General features: G+C 40.0%; 1 protein-coding gene and 1 pseudogene across 3 annotated transcripts in view; one reads left to right on the plus strand and one right to left on the minus strand.

Annotated features, from left to right (window-relative positions):
* Nucleotides 1-14194, minus strand: part of LOC105464989 (F-box protein 11) — a 101088-nt gene that overhangs the window by 75231 nt on the left and 11663 nt on the right. The window lies entirely within an intron of this gene.
* On the plus strand, nucleotides 2522-2968 carry LOC105464988 (ubiquitin-ribosomal protein eS31 fusion protein-like; annotated as a pseudogene).

Consider the following 14194-nt stretch of genomic DNA (forward strand, 5'->3'; position numbering starts at 1 on the left):
AGCATATTAATATCTTTTGTTAAGAAAGGCATGTTTGGGCCGGGTGCGGTGGTTCACGCCTGTAATACCAGCACTTTGGGAGGCTGAGGTGGGCAGATCACGAAGTCAGGAGTTCAAGATCAGCCTGGCCAACATGGTGAAACCCCGTCTCTACTAAAAATACAAAAATTAGTCGGGCTTGGTGGTGGGCACCTGCAGTCCCAGCTACCTGGGAGGCTGACGCAATAGAATCACTTGAATCCGGGAGTTGGAGGTTGCAGTGAGCCAAGACTGAGCCACTGCACTCCAGCCTGGGCGACACAACGAGACTCTGTCTCAAAAAATAACAATAAAGAAAGAAAGGCATGTTTGGTCTTAGGGTTGTCGTGTTATGTATGTGGTTATATATGAACATTTTTTTGCTAAATGATGTTTTACTTTTAATGGGTTTGCAGTTCTTTCAATATTTAGGAAGGTTTATAGCTTTGTTCTAATGCTTACCTTCATAATTTCTATCTCTTCAGACAACACCTATTAGTTCCTCAATATGAGTAATGTTAAATTAACAAGCTTCCTCTCCCACTATCTGATTTAATCAATAGTATTGAATCTAATAGCATTATCTTTAGTGTTTTAGTTTTCTTTGTTATTTTAATGTTTCTTTTAAAGTGCTGAATATGTTTATATTTCTATTACTTGATCTGTGATGTTTAAACATCTTTTTCAATACCAGTTATTACCATAGGGCAATTCCGTCTCTCAAATTTTTTTAGTTTGATCATTTCTATATCATCAAGGTATACAATATTAACATTATATTGTCATTACGATCGCCATATTTTAGTCTTTTTTTTTTTTTTTTTTTTTTTGAGACAGATTCTCACTCTATCACCCAGGCTGGAATGCAGTGGCATGCACGATCTCTCACTGCAACCATCTACCTCCCAGATTCAAGCGATTCTCATGCCTCAGCCTCCCAAGTAGATGGGACTACAGGTGTGCACCACCATGCCCAGCTAATTTTTGTATTTTTGATAGAGACGGGGTTTCACCATGTTGGCCAGGCTGGTCTTAAACTCCTAGCCTCAAGTGATCTGCCCATCTTGGCCTCCCAAAGTGCTGGGATTACACATGTGAGCCTCCACGCCCAGCCCACATTTTAGTCTTTATGTCTATATATAAATTCACTGCTTACACACCAATCATTTCCCCACGTCTGTCAGCTGAAGTTTATACTCTAGTATTTTCCTCAAGAAGGGCTCACATAAACAATATTCTCTGAGTACTATTTGTTCCTTAAGAACAATGTGACTGGATATAAAATCTTTAGCCAGCACTTTACTTCCTTATCTCTTCCTTGTTCGACTGGGGTTGAACGTTGTGGAGAATTCTAAGGCCGGCCAGATTTTAATGTCTTACAGAGAACTTGGAGTGGGGTAGTCAGGAAGGTTTCTGGCTGTTGAAAGGAATCTTTACGATCTTTCTGGTCAGTTTTCCCTGCCACAGATGCCCTTTCAATATGTAAATTTCATCTCAGTTAGTTTTTCTTCAATTGTGTTTTTAACCACTTGTTTTGTTGTCATGTTTTGGTTTTCTTCTATAGGGGTTTCAATTCTAAGTTTGTTGGATCTACTGTATTTTCTAAAACTTAAAAAAAAAAATTATTTCCATTTTTTAAAATCCCTGTGTCTCTTACTATGTTTTCCTTGGGGCTAGTCTGCTTCTTGTGCTCCTTATTTCACCTGCATTTCTGTACTATTTTTTGAGACAGGGTCTCCCCTCTGTTGCCCAGGCTCACGTGCAGTGGTGCAATTTCGGCTTACTGCAACCTCCGCCTACTGGGCTCAAGCCCTCTTCCCACCTCAGACTCCCAAGTAGCTGGGACTGCAGACGCGAGCCACTATACCTGGCTAATTACGTACTTTTTTTAGAGACAGGGTTTTGCCATGTTGTCTAGGCTGGTTTCGAACTCCTGAGCTCAAGCGATCTCCCTGTCACAGCCTCCCAAAGTGCTGGGATTATAGGTGTGAGCCCCCATGCCCAGCCTTTTGCTTTCTTCTACTTCTTTCCCAAGTTCCCTCAACTCACATTTTATCTCCTCCTGTTGCCCCGCCACCTCTTTTCTGAGTTCTTACCTTTCCTGCTTTGTAATCTTCTTTTGTAGAACTATTTACAAGCTTTACTCAAGTCTAAAAAATAGATGGTGAAATGCTGGGTCACAATTTTCATCTGCTCTGCAGCAACAATTCACTAATGACTGTTTTTTGTGCTTGGGAAGTTCTGCTGCCATATCAGCTTCTTTCGTATTTTGCATAACAGAATAAACTGAATTTTTCTGAAGCAGCTATTTACATAGATTCCCAGGAGTGGCAAGGGAAGGAAATACAGGTTTCACAGTCCAAATACTCTCTACTCCTTTGATGCTATAATAGAGGGAGTGTGTGCTCTTCTGCTGCTCTGCGACCAGTGCCCTGTGCATTGCCTTCTCCTGTCTAATCTAACTCATCTCTTTCTTTCACTCTACCTCAGAGCCGCCACCAAAATGCAGATTTTTGTAAAAACCCTATGGGTAAGACCACCACCCTCAAGATTGAACCCTTGGATGCAACAGAAAATGAAAAGGAAGATCCAGGATAAGGAAGAAGTCTGTACGGATCAGCAAAGACTGATGTTTGATGGCAAGCAACTGGAAGATGAAAGTACTTTAACTACAACATTCAAAAGTAGTCTACTCTTGTGTTGAGACTTTGTGGTGGCATTAAAGAAGAAGTCTTATACGACTCCCAAGAAGAATAAGCACAAGAGAAAGAAGGTTAAGTTGGTTGTCCTTAAACACCGTAAGGTGGATGAGAATGGTAAAATTAGTCGCCTTAGTCGGGAGTGCCCTTCAGATGAATGTGGTGCTGGAATGTTTATAGCAAGCCACTTTGACAGATATTATTGTGGCAAATGTCTGGCTTATTGCTTCAACAAACCAGAAGACAAGTAATTGTGTATGAATTAATAAATTTTTTGGCCAGGCACGGTGGCTCACGCCTGTAATCCCAGCACTTTGGGAGGCTGAGGTGGGTGGATCATGAGGTCAGGAGTTCGAGACCAGCCTGGCCAACATGGTAAAAATCCATCTCTGCTAAAAATAAAAAAGTTAGCCGGGCTTTGTGATGCACACCTATAATCCCAGCTACTTGGCAGGCTGAGATAGGAGAATCACTTGAACCCGGGTGGCAGAAGTTGCAGTGGGCTGAGATCGTGCCATTCATTGCACTCCAGCCTGGGTGACAGAGCAAGACTCCGTCTCAAAAAATAAATAAATAAAAATTTTTTTAAAATACAGAGAAAAGCTGGTTCCTGTACATGTGGCTCTGTGTACACATGTGTACAGCTCTACTTTCTCTTTTCTGAATATAATCAGGCACTTCTGCCACCAACCCGTCATTACAAACAAGAGATTTACCTTCTGAACTTCAACATGAACCTCTTACTGTCAATAAGTATATTTAAACTAATAGCTTCTGTCCCTTTTCTGATGTTTTTGATAGTCTTCAAAAAACAATCTGGAGTTTACATACGTCTTTCAGTTCACTGAAAACAGAGGTTGATAGATTTTTCTTCTTTATGATTTCTAGAGAAGATGCAGATTTATGCATCTACATTCATTCTAAAAGTATGATTATTAATTGTGTGTATGTTTATCATTGCTGTCTTTGAAGAGATAGAGAATCTCAAAGCTAAAACTCACAGCACCATCCTGATGGCTGTTCCTTATAGTGTAACTTCAGATATTTTTGAAGTATTTTTTAAAAGCTTTTACATGGGAGATGATTATTGATGCATTATAGTAATTAAAATTTCATTCTGGCTGTTTAATCAGAAAAACATGGATTCTAATCCTAAGGTTGCCAATTACTAACTCTTGTGAATTAAATTCAGTAAACAGAAGTTTACTGTAAAACAGATTCTTGTTACGCATAATACATGAATTATACATCACTTCTATTGTGCATTATAAGTCCATATACTGATTATCAGACATCTATTAATGAGGAAATACATTCTGGTAAGAATATAAAAACTTCATTACCAAACAGTACTATAAAGAAAGCATTCAGGACAGTGAACAAGATGAGCTTACTATATAAAACATTATCAAACAAATATTAACTGGTAATTCTTCAATAAGCATAAATGGGCCTAACAACAACTATAAATGACAGCAAGCACCTGAGGCTGGGATATGGAAAAGCTATCAAGAAGACAAAAGACACATAAAAGAAGTGATCAGATACTGAAGTCAAGCAACCACTGAGTTCACAGTTTTACTATAGTGTCAAAAAAAAAACTGCAGTAGTACAGCATATAGCTCACTCAAGAACAATGTGTAGGCCAGGTGCTGTGGCTCATGCCTGTAATCCCAGCACTTTGGGAGGCCGAGGTGGGTAAATCACAGGTCAGGAGTTCGAGACCAGTCTGGCCAACATGGCAAACCCTGTCTCTACCAAGGCCGTGGTGGTGCATGCCTGTAATCCCAGCTACTTGGGAAGCTGAAGCATGAGAAACGCTTGAACCCGGGAGGTAGAGGCTGCAGTGAGCCGAGCTCACACCACTGCACTCCAGCCTGGGCAACAGGAGGAGACTCAGTCTCAAAAAAAAAAAAAAAAAAAAAAAAAACAAACAAACAAACAATGCGTAGATAAGTCTGTCTAAGGAAGAATCTTGTAAAAGAAAAACAGTCAAAGCATAAAAGACTTGGAATAGATTGTTCCACAGGTGGTAAAGCCTTGAAGACAAGAGAGTGCCTAGTTCCTTTCCCCTCCCCAACCAAAAAAATGCTAACATAAAGTGAACCAAGAGACGAACAGAGTATGACAACAGAGTAAAAATTCTGTCCTGAGGCCGGGCGCGGTGGCTCAAGCCTGTAATCCCAGCACTTTGGGAGGCCGAGACGGGCGGATCACTAGGTCAGGAGATCGAGACCATCCTGGCTAACACGGTGAAACCCCATCTCTACTAAAAAAAATACAAAAAACTAGCCGGGCGAGGTGGCGGGCGCCTGTAGTCCCAGCTACTCAGGAGGCTGAGACAGGAGAATGGCCCGAACCCGGGAGGCGGAGCTTGCAGTGAGCTGAGATCCGGCCACTGCACTCCAGCCTGGGCGACAGAGCGAGACTCCTTCTCAAAAAAAAAAAAAAAAAAAAATTCTGTCCTGGTAAATCTTCCAAGGCCTTTGCCCCATTCCCTCTCACTAAGAATATCCTTTTTCCCCTATGTTCCTCTATCTGTGGCATACTCGTTCCTCAAGATAATAGTTTAAGTACCCCCACTATCTCTGAACAGTCCTTCCAAATCATTTCAGCCCTAAGACTAGTTGCCACGTTACTCTCAAGTATCTCATGTATTCATTCATTCAATAGTTAACCTCATGCACTAATGATGGGATTATAAATTATGCAACCTTTCTTTGAAAACAAATTCAGCAATATTTACCAAACTTTAAACTGCAAATATCCCTCCAAATCATCAAAATGTATACATTAAACGTGCATTTTAAAATGTATCAATTATACTTCAATAAAGCTTAAAAACAGAAAAACCCTTTGACCAAATAACCCACTTTAAAAAAGTGAATCTTTTGCAAAAGTGAATCTCTCACCGGGCATGGTGCCTCACGCCTGTAATCCCAGCACTCTGGGAGGCCAAGGTGGGCAGATCACAAGGTCAGGAGATCAAGACCAGCCTGACCAACATGGTAAAACCCCCGTCTCTACTAAAAATACAAAAATTAGCCGGGCATGGTGGCGTGTGCCTGTAATCCCAGCTACTCAGGATGCTGAGGCAGAATCACTTGAACCCGGGAGGCAGAGGTTGCAGTGAGCTGAGCTTGCGCCACTGCACTCCAGCATGGGCGACAGAAGGAGACTCTGTCTCAAAAAAAAAAAAAAAATGAATCTTTCTACTAAAATTGTGACATAAACATGTAAAGATATTTGTATAGGGTTGTTTGCTGCAGTTCTATAACAGCATAAAAGAATTTAAATGTTAATAGATGAATATTTAATACATTGTGGTACATTCATGTAAAAGACTACTCTGCAACTATAAAAAAGAATGAGGTCATCCTCTATTTATACAGATACAGAAAAATGCCCAGGGTATCTCTAAGCAAAAAATGAAACTTAGGTTACAAAACAATACATACAGTGTGGTTTGTTTTTAACGAAAAAAAGTGTGTTTATATTCACATGCATTTAAAAAATTAAAAAGAAAAAGCCTGTGCAACACAGTGAGACCCCTGTCTCTACAAAAAAAAGTAACAATTAACTGAGCATGGTGGCACATGCCAGTGGTCCCAGCTAATCGAGAGGCAGAGGTTGAGGCTACAGTAAGCTGTGATCAAGCCACTACACTCTAGTCTGGGTAAAAGAGCGACAAAGCCAGGCACAGTGGCTCATGCCTGTAATCCCAGCACTTTGGGAGACCGAGGTGAGCAGATCACCTGAGGTTGGGAGTTCAAGACCTGCCTGACCAACATGGAGGACCCCATCTCTACTAAAAATACAAACTTACATGGGCGTGGTGGCGCATACCTGTAATCCCAGCAACTCGGGAGGCTAAGGCAGGAGAATCACTTGAACCCAGGAAGGTGGAGTTTGCGGTGAGCTGAGATTGTGCCATTGCACTCCAGCCTGGGCAACAAGAGCGGAACTCTGTCTCCAAAAAAAAAAAAGGGGGGGGGGGTGTGGGGGGTGGCGATGAGACCCCATCTCAAAAAAAAAAAAATTATTATTTTTTCCCCCCAAAAGAACCAACACAAAAGAACAGTTAAGAGTTACCTCGGGGGAATGAAAGAACAGGGAAAACAAAATAACTGGCTTTCCCCCTTAAATTCTATGTCCTGTGCCGGTGGCTCACACCTGTAATCCCAGCACTTCGTGAGGCTGAGGTGGAAGGATCGCTTAAGGTCAAGAGTTCAAGACCAACCTAGGAGACAAAGCAAGACCCTGGCTCTATAAAAGGATTTGTGGGGCCAGGCATGGTGGCTCATGCTTGTAATCCCAGCACTTTGGGAGGCTGAGGTGGGTGAATTGCTGGAGCCCAGGAGTTCAAGGCCAGTCTGGACAACATGGTGAAATCTTGTCTTTACAAAAAATACAAAAATTAGCCGGGTGTGGTGGCACATGCCTGTAGTCCCAGCTACCTGGGGGACTGAGGCAGGAGGATCACTTGAGCCTGGGAAGCAGAGGTTGCAACGAACCGAGATTGTGCTACTGCATTCCAGCCTGAATAACAGACTTTGTCTCAAAAAAGCCAATTAGCGGTCTTGGTGGAACACACCTGTAGTCCTAGCTACTGGGGCAGATGAGGCAGAATGATCTCTTGAGCCTGGCAGTTCGAGGCTGCAGAGAGCAATGACTGTGCCACTGTGTTCCTGCTGGGCGACAGAGTAAGAACTTATCTGAGGGGGGGAACCCTAAAAAATAAAAGATACATATATCTGTATTCTTTAATTCACTTAATTAAAATTTTCTAGGGTGCCAGGCACTCATGATCTATACTGCTCACTTGGCACTTACACATTTATTTTGAGAGAGTATTCCATGCTCCCATCTATCCCTTGGAACCATAAACAGATCAACAGGTCCAACAATTCACTAAAATGAAAAATGACTAGGATGATGATACAATTTTGGAACAAGAACAGGTAACATTATCATTACTGACTGGGAATCTGGAGACTTGGGCTCTAAATCCAAACATCACTTTGAACAAACCTCAAGAATTGGGACAATGGTTCCTTCTATTTCAAACATTCTATAATACCATTCCTGACTAGTTTACTTAACATCTCCAAGATAATTTTAAAGTATCTAAACTAAGCTGACACCAAAAAAGAAAGGATATAATCTTCTTTAGTGCCCCATTTTAGAATTTACCAGAAGTTCTTTGTCAGTCTAATAATTTAAATTCATTTTCTTTAGCTATCTTTTGAGTACATAATACGAAAAAAATAGCTGAGCAACCTTTTTCTTTTAAAAATTACTTTCAACCACTCTGAAAGGTTAACTAACTTTTAGGCTTGTTCCTCTTTGGAATAACATTTTAAATTTCCTATTAGACAGTTTTTCAGCCATTGCAATGTTTTACAAATCTTATTGCTATGATACAGTATCATGTGTTCACACACACCCATGCACCCCCACCACACACACTTCAGAACCTCAACTGTAGCCCCTATCTGCTATATTTGGTCCTAGCTAGCTAGTTTGAAGAGTCTGCTCATTTTTTTTTTTGTTTCCACACAGATTAAAACACATCGGCTTTTTTTTTCTAACAGGTTATTCAAAGTAATTTGATTTGTTCTTGGTTGAGTACTTAACCTCACCCAGTTTTAAATCATCTATGAACATATTTAATATGCTCAATAATGTAAATAAGTAATTATATGAACACACCTTGGACTAGAGAAGAAAGATGAAGGAAAACAATCATTCACTAAGTGTCTATGTGCAAATGGCTAGCGCTATTTTTTAGTAAGTTATAGTTTCCATATAACATAACTTTTAAAAATTTCCCCCAACTGACACAACACCAATATGACTGCTTCATGAAAAAACAAAAGCTTTGTTTAAATCCAGTTATGTTGTTCTTGTTCCTTCTTCAGCTACTAAAAGTCACTGTTTCAGACAAATACATTAAATACATCTGTGATCGGCTCTTCATAAAACCATGTAGACTGCTCCCTAGAATCTATACTTACTGATTTTTCCTTAACCACATCAGTAGCTTCTACTAAAAAAAAAAAAAAAAAAAGCAACAAAATTTAGTTGATCTCATTTAATGAAGGTTTTTTAGTATGCTTTCTCAGGAAAACACTTGTTTTCTCTTGGTTTAGGTTTATAAGAAGCCTGTAAGATGGTCAGACAACTAATCAAGTGAATGTGAGATGAGTCGATTAAAAATCTAAGAACTAAATTTACGTTTCAAAGTCCTACATTTTTTAAAAAATGGTTCCTATTTATTCCCAAACACGTTCTTCTTAGAAATCCTCTTAGAAAGTAAGAGGTGTTTTTTTTCTTTTTTAGCCAATAATGATGAAATTATTTCCCTTAGCAATCTGTTTCAACACTTAATAAACTGACAGTCACTAATTTCTTCACAGGTAATCTCAAGTTTTACGAACAGAAAATATTCCCCACATAAAATTATTAAACAGATGTGAGTCCACACCACTAGGGTACCTTCAGAAAAAATAGCCACCTGTTGCAATCAACAATAAATTTCTCTTTTCTAATTATCCAGTTCATTTGCACACTAAATTTTCCATCTTCCATCATTCAGCAGGCATGTGAGCAAAGTATTTGTACGTATTTACTACCATAATCAAATTATCTGATGCAAAAGGAATTTTATGCTATAGTCACAAACTTATCCTGGAAAGACAGAATCACTGGTTCAGAGTCCCAAATATCAACTTCCTGGGCTCAAACAATCCTCCTGCCTCAATCTCCTGAGTAGCTAGGACTACAGGTACATGCCACCCCAGGCCAGGTGAATTTTATTTATTTATTTAATTAATTTATTTATTTCAGAGACAGGATCTCAGTATGTTGGTAGGCTGGTCTTGAACTCCCGGTCTTAAGGGACCCTCTCACCTCATCCTCCCAAAATGCTAGGACTGCACGCACGAGCCACAGCGCATGGCCTAATTTTAATTCTGAACTGACTTCCTGATTATCAGTTATCCTCATTTACTAGAAATAACAGTCAATTATCATCCTAAAGTTGCTGTGAATAAAAATACAAATGTCTATAAATTAATAAGCACTTAAAGCACACTTCCAGCATTAAAAATATGTAACATTTTAGCTTTTATTCAAATTTTAAGTGCCCTACATATGGACTGTGTCATCAATCAAATAGTATGAGTTCACATCACAACCAGAATTATAAAATTATTGGCAGGGCATAGTGGCTCATGCCTGCAATCCCAGTACTTAGGAGACTGAGGTGGGTGGATCACCTGAGGTCAGGAGTTTGAGACCAGACTGGCCAACTTGACGAAACCCCATCTCTACTAAAAATACAAAAAATTAACTGGACACGGTGGCAGGCGTCTATAATCCCAACTACGTGGGAGGCTGAGGCAGGAGACTGCTTGAACTCAGGAGACAGAGGTTTCAGTGAGCCAAGACTATGCCACTGAGCTCCAGTCTGGGCGACAGAGCAAGACCTCGTCTAAAAAAAAAAAAGAAAATTATTATTATTATTATTATTGAGACAGGGTCTTGGCTCTACTGCTCAGGCTGGAATGCGGTGGTGCTATCATAACTAACTGAAGCCTTGACCTCTAGAGCTTAAGTGATCCTCCTATCTCAGCCTCCTCAGCAGTTGGAACCACAGGCATGTGCCACCACACTGGGATTTTTGTTTTTTAATTTTTTTGTAGAGACAGAGTCTCCCTATGTTGCTCAGACTAGTATCAAACTCCTGGGCTCAAGTGATCCTCCTGCCTCTGCTTCTCAACATGCTGGGATTACAGGCATGAGCCACTGCCAAATTATCACTTTTTAGTTTTACTTTATTCTCATACATGAATACTACCTTCTTAACAAATATTTAAGTGTACGATACAGTACTGTTGACCATAGGTACAATATTGTACAGCGGAACTTATTCATCCTGCTTAACTGAAATTTCATGCCTGCTGACTAGTAACTCCCCATTTCCCCCTCCCCTCCCTTTGGCCCCGGCAACCACGATTCGACTCTTTGATTCTATAAATTTGACTATTTTTGATAACTTCATTTAAGTGAAATCATGCAATATTTGTCTGTGATTGGCTTATTTCATTGCAGAATTCCTTAAGAACGAATAATATTCCATTGTATTTATATGCCACATTTTATTTCTTCAACTGTCAATGGACATGTTGTCGGCTGTTTCCACATCTTGGCTATTGTGAATAGTGCTATTATAAACACTGGAGTGCTAATATTTCTTCAAGTTCCTGATTTCATTTCTTTTGAATAAATACTTGGAAGTGGAATTGCTGGATCATACGGTAGTTCTATTTTTAATTTTTTGAGGACCTCCACACTGTTTTCCATAATAGTTACACCTTTTTGCATTTCTACCAACAGTGTGTAAGGTGTTCAGATTCTCCCTATCTTCACCAACACTTGTCTTTTGTGTTTTTTTTTAACAGTCATCCTAATAGGGGTGAGAAGATACCTCATTGTGGTTTTTATTTGCATTTCCCTGATGATTAATGATGTTGAGGCTTTTTCCATATACCTGCTTACCATCTGTACGTCTTCTCTGGAGAATATCTATTTAAGTTTTTAGTTCATTTTCAAATAGGTTATTAGTTTTTCTGCCACTAAGTTGCCGAAGTTCCTTAAATATTTTGGAGATTAACTCCTTTTTTTTTTTTTTTTTGAGACGGAGTCTCGCTCTGTCGCCCAGGCTGGAGTGCAGTGGCGCGATCTCGGCTCACTGCAAGCTCCGCCTCCCGGGTTCCCGCCATTCTCCTGCCTCAGCCTCCCGAGTAGCTGGGACTACAGGGGCCCACAACCGCGCCCGGCTAATTTTTTGTATTTTTAGTAGAGACGGGGTTTCACTGTGGTCTTGATCTCCTGACCTTGTGATCCGCCCGCCTCGGCCTCCCAAAGTGCTGGGATTACAGGCGTGAGCCACCGCGCCCGGCTGGAGATTAACTCCTTATCAGATATATGGTTTGCAAATATTTTCTCCCATTTCATAGGATGTCCTTTCACTTTGTTGACTGTTTCCTTTGCTGTGTAGAAGTTTTGTAGTTTGATGTCTCACTTGTCTTATTTTTACTTTTGTTGCCTATCCTTTAGGTGTTACATCCATGAAATCACTGCCAAAGACAATGTCACAAAGACTCCCTCCCTGTAGATTCCATAAGCAGTATTTGAAAAGCAAAGAAATGTAAAACAATAACAAAAATCAACTCACCACCACCATCCCAAGACACTAGTTAACATTTCACCAAAAATTTTTAGACATTTCACCCAAAAGGGTATATATTCCCAGTTTCATTGTATCTGTTATTAACGCATGTCTTTGATGGGTACGTAACACTTTCCTAGCCCCCTAAAACCAGGGACTTAACTTTACAGACTCTGGTCGAGCTCCCTATATCCAGATCTTCCAGCCCAGTTTTTCAACTCTAGATATTTCAGCTACAAGGTTCTCACATGATGCAGAAATAGAGTACAGGTTTCCTGTGACATGCTGCAATGCAGAATCAGAAAGATTCATAAAGGCATCCTGGGAGTTACAACTACTACTTGCTATGTGGGATTAAACATGCTTATGAGGAAACAAAGTGTTATTTTATCTTTGCAACTGAGGTGCTTAGATTCTAGCAAGGTATAATTTAAACCTGTCCTCCTACCTTCAATTTCTAGATACACAGCTAAAACAATGAATATAACAGCCAAAACAATGAATATAATGAAAAAAGCTAATACCACAAAAACAAGATTAATTACCGCAACTCTGCAGTTAACTTTCTTATCTAGACTGTTTTTTTTAAGTCACTTACATTAAAATGCTATAACATAATCGCTAGGCTGTAACAACTTTTGAAGTGTGGTCCAAAGGTAATTCACTAAATAACTGCCAGCCTGGCCCACATGGTGAAACCCTATCTCTACTAAAAATACAAAAAAGTGAACCAGCCTTGGTGACATGCGCCTGTAATCCCAGCTACTCGGGAAGCTGAGGCACGAGAACTGCTTGAACCCAGGAGGTGGAGGTTGCAGTGAGTCAACGTTGCACCACTGCACTTGAGCCTGGATGACAGAGTGAGACTCTTTCTCAAAAAAAAATGAATAAAATAAGTAAACAAATGACAGAACATATACCAGACTTTGGGGGTCATAACAAGCCTTCATCTTATTAACATTTCACAGAAAATTCTTTTAACATACTCTGCTGGTCTTGCAAAAAGTCTAAGGCTAAGGTTACAAATGAAACTTCAGTGTTTATAAAACATTGTGTATGTGCATATATATACACATACTGGAGATATGAGGATACACAGATCTATGTATCTCTATCCTTAGAAATATGTATGTATCTTAATCAGGCAGAAAAACATGGGCTGGCTCAGGAGATAAATTATGAATCTATTCAATATAAAAGTTGATTTCTACTTCTTAGAAGAAAAATAAACCAGAAGACAATGAAAATAAAACCAACAAGCTCACTTGCACTTCATACTAATTTCAAATTTTATTTAAACTCAGTTTCTTAATTTTAAGTTCCACAAGGGCAAGAACTACGTTTGTGTGGTAACAAGCTAACAAATTCAAACCTTGCTGATTTACGCTGGCAACCCAAATGATAAAGAATTTTAGAGCATCTCAGAAGTCATCTTATTAAAAAATCCTCTCATTTAGAAATAAGATTAAGAAGAGGCCGGCCGTGGTGGCTCACGCCTATAATCCCAGCACTTTGGGAGGCCGAGACGGGCGGATCACGAGGTCAGGAGATAGAGACCATCCTGGCTAACCTGGTGAAACCCCGTCTCTACTAAAAAATACAAAAAAAACTAGCCGGGCGAGGTGGCGGGCACCTGTAGTCCCAGCTACTCGGGAGGCTGAGACAGGAGAATGGCGGGAACCCGGGAGGCGGAGCTTGCAGTGAGCTGAGATCCGGCCACTGCACTCCAGCCTGGGCGACAGAGCCAGACTCTGTCTCAAAAAAAAAAAAAAAAAAAAAAAAAAGAAATAAGATTAAGAAACCACTCTGGAAAAACGGAAGACATAAAAGTCACCCTGAAGCTCAGGCTCCTTATCCCCAAACTTAGGGATAATGTTCGGTAAATGGCAACATTTACCAAATGTGGCTATGTGTTGAAAAAAGAAAATGGAAAACAAGGGCAGTCTCCTCCACACTGCTTTTTGTGGAAGAAAGATCAACTGTTAGCATTAACACTGGACTGGTTAAGTGCTGAAAGAGCAAATGTGAAATAATGAAATGTTCCTCCTTTGCTATCTAAGGCTACTATATCATCAATTTCAAGTAAGTAGTTCCTGATGAACAGAGCCCCATCTGTCATTCTCAGGGGATATTTGTATCACGAGGAATACAAGTTTATATACCACTAGCACTTTAGTACAAGCTTTCACTTGAGGAACTTATCAAGGATGCTGGGCAAAGGCACTTTTTCACCTTCCTCCTA

The sequence above is a fragment of the Macaca nemestrina genome, chromosome 13 (genome assembly GCF_043159975.1).
Source record: "Macaca nemestrina isolate mMacNem1 chromosome 13, mMacNem.hap1, whole genome shotgun sequence".
NCBI lineage: Eukaryota > Metazoa > Chordata > Mammalia > Primates > Cercopithecidae > Macaca > Macaca nemestrina.